The sequence below is a fragment of the Vulpes lagopus genome, chromosome 9 (genome assembly GCF_018345385.1).
Source record: "Vulpes lagopus strain Blue_001 chromosome 9, ASM1834538v1, whole genome shotgun sequence".
NCBI classification, from domain to species: domain Eukaryota; kingdom Metazoa; phylum Chordata; class Mammalia; order Carnivora; family Canidae; genus Vulpes; species Vulpes lagopus.
In genome coordinates, this window is record NC_054832.1 from 48803638 (window position 1) to 48807175 (window position 3538).

At 41.0% G+C, this 3538-nt stretch overlaps 1 pseudogene; it reads right to left on the bottom strand.

Moving 5' to 3' along the window:
- Positions 1 to 1567: 1567 nt before the first annotated feature.
- Positions 1568 to 2366, bottom strand: LOC121498595 (annotated as a pseudogene).
- Positions 2367 to 3538: the final 1172 nt, after the last annotated feature.

Sequence of the window (3538 nt, forward strand, 5' to 3'; positions counted from 1 at the left end):
ATGATATCTCTCCTCTGCATATCTTCCTTAAAATGCATATAAAGCCAGAAAAGCAAAAGTATTTAAGAAGGAGGAAAATTCAAAAACTGTAAGATATTATCTTTGCTGGTATGTTATGTATCTATTGGTGTTATTTCACCATTTACTGGCTGGCAGGAGATGACTAGAGTATGTGTCTGGTGTGGGCTCCTGAACCTTACCTGGCATTTCATATAGCATTAGAAGGTTGCCCAGTCTGGCCCAATTTTATGTGACCAGTATGTATATCTGGTCTATAAAAAAGGACCTTTTTTCCTAGTCAACGATGTATTTAAGAAAGATTCAAATATATCTTTGAAGCAAATTAGAGATCCCCTTGTACCCTTGATTGATAAAAAATGAAGTGAAATTCTATTGTGCTGCAGTACATTTTAATAAATTAACTTTGCTTGATTAAGCTTTGGTGGTATTTTAGGAACTCAACGATGTGGAATTTCTACCAAGGTCCGTGTAAGAAACCTTCGTTGCTATAGCCCAAGACTCTCAACTCAAAAACAGTATGCTCCCTGGAGCTTCTGCATCTCCTGCTTGGGGGCATCTGTGATCACAGTAGTGGCATGAAGTTCACCTTGGGTCTGACCTATGATTTGCTCTTTGTTGTGCTCTCAAAAGCTAAATTAATTTTGCCTCCTCGGAAATTAGATCTCTTTTAAGAATCATTTGATTATGTGACCATATGTGAAATATGAGATCTGTTCTTCACGTCAGTCCTAGGACCTGGGGAGTTCAGATTTCTCCTTAGAATGGCATGGTTGCATTTTGTGTTTGTCACTTATCAAAAACCTTATGAAAACTGTTCCTATGCTTGTCTTATTTTGCCCACAAGAGTCTAGTCCTAGGAAAGATCTCTCCAATCTTGGAAATGCATATTTCTCAGGTTATCATGGTAGGCAGTCCAATATTTTGGTTGAGGAGACACAAGGTATGAGATGTGCAGGCCATATGTTCAACTGTTTTTGCCTAGAATATGACCTCTTTTCAGAGGCAAAATCAGCCCTCATGGCAGAACTTATCACACTTATTGCAAAAACATCCCCACAGAGGGAATGCAGTGGCCAGTATCCTCAAGTAACCATTGATGGGAAACAATTATAGAACTGGTGAAAGGTCTTTTGTGCTTGTCTTAAAATATTAAAAAATCTTGTCAGTATCATGTAATCAAGAGTTCTGGATGAAACCAAGTGAGGCTATTAACACTGGTACATTTTATTTTATTGTATTGTATTTATTAATTGTTTTTTGTGGCTCTGAAAACTTTTTTCTTTATTGTTATTTTACAGTGTACCATGAACATCTCTTCCATGCACATGAGTGAAAAATCCCCTCCTGAAAGACCAAGAACACTTGTAATTGGATCAAAAGGCTGCTGGTAACAAGAGTGACACCTGAAGCGAAGGATCAGCCTGGCCAATGCCAGCCAGGGAAAGCAGGGTCAGCAATACTCTCATTAGAGAAGTTAGAATTGAAGGCCAAAGGCATTAAGGATATGGGATATCATGTAAACCCGTTTGGCCCCTACCTTGGCCCCTCATTCCTCTGACACTCCATTGCCTCCTTGGGGCAAATGGATCTTGTACATCTCTTTGCATCCAGTGAAAACCATCCCTTTTCTTTTTATTTTTCCTAGCTCTTCCTGAGCCTTTGACATATCTCCATATTCTCTCATTATCTCCTCACTGCTCAAATGCCTTTCCTGTAAGTCCTCCTGATGGTCCTTGGGGGGATTGTCCGTCCCCCCTTCCGGTTTTCTTTTCTTTCCTGGGCATGTAATCTTCAGCTGGGCACTTTCCAGCAGCCGGTCGCTCACCCCTGGGCTTTGCCAATGATTCTGGCTTGTCCTCACCATCTGGTTGTTCCCTCATTCTCCGACTTGCCCTGCTTTTCCTGCTTTCCCTCATCTTCTGGTTGCCCCTCGTCATCTGGCTGTCCCTTATTCTGGAGCTTTCCCTCATGCCCTGACTTCCCCTCCACTTCCAGCTTTTCTTCCTCACCTGATTTCCTTCCTCTTCAGGCTCTCCTTCATCTTCTGGCTGTCTCTCAATTTCCAGCTTTCCCTCATTTTCATTGTAGAGTTTTTCCACGTTGAGATTTTCCCTTCTTTTCCTTGCCTCATTTTCATTGTAGAGTTTTTCCACGTTGAGATTTTCCCTTCTTTTTCTTGCCCTGCGGGGATTCTGGACAGGTTCTTCTTCCTTTTCTAGCCTTGCAGAGTGTTGGGGACAGACACATAGACTTGAGGGGCCTGGAGCAGGCCTGCACCTCCTCCCGCTTGCAGAAGCCCAGTCACCCCTCATGGGGCCCTCTGGTTCCATGCAATGCTGGTGCATCTTAGATAGAACTTGAAAATGTATTGTCTCATGCACCTCAGTGAGGGAATGCACAATGGGAAAAAAAGAAAAGAAAGAAAAATATATAAGATACCTATTTTTATTGAACTAATTAAAATTTTGTCTATACACTCATAAATTACAAGTTAAGACATAATTAAGAGAAATCTGTCCTCAGTCACAGTCCCATTCACTCCTGATTCCTTCTCCCAGAGAAAACCACATTCTGTTCTTTTCAGACTTTGTCTCCATATTTTAAACGATATAATTTTATTGTTGCTTTAGAAAATTTTAATTTAGATATCCAAATATTTAGCGAAAGAAGTTAGCTCCTTTATATGCACCCACTTCTTCTTTCCCATGTATGTCTCTTCCCATCTTCTGAGTGTAGCTGTCACAACTGATTAAATCAATATTTAGTTTTTACATTACTATTACCTTTAAAAAAATATTTTATATATTTATTCATGAGAGACACACAGAGAGAGGCAGAGACACAGGTAGAGGAAGAAGCAGGGTCTCTGCGGGGAGCCCGATGTAGCACTCGATCACAGGACCCCGGGATCACACCCAGAGCTGAAGGCAGATGCTCAACCACTGAGCCACCCAGGGGCCCTATTATTACCTTTTAAATATGATTCTCAGCTGGGCCATTTATTGTGCTCATATTTTTTTTTCTGGCCTTTTAAAAATTTCTCTAAATTTTTTGTGTACCTATGACATTCATCCCCAAATATTCTAGCAGAGATTCGATATCTTCTCCATATATTTAAACAGCATTTTAGAAAGATTTTATTTATTTATTCATGAAAGACACACAGAGAGAGGCAGAGACACAAGCAGAGGGAGAAGCAGGCTCCATGCAGGGAGCCCGACATGGGACTCGATTCTGGGTCTCCAGGATCATGCCGAAGGCATGTGCAAACCGCTGAGCCACCCAGGGATCCCCTAAATAGCATTTTTGTTTGTTTGTTTCTTCGTGTCTTTTTCTTTTTTTCCTCTTTTTGATATTTCTTAGAGACCCTGTCCTTCTGCTCCAATTTACACTGGTTGCTTTCTTCACAAATGGAATCCTGAAATTTCCCTTTTTGACTATCCTGGGAGGGATGAGCCACCCAGGCATCCCTTTCCTTTGCTTTTTTAGCTTTCTCTAATGGCAGTGTGAGTTAGTA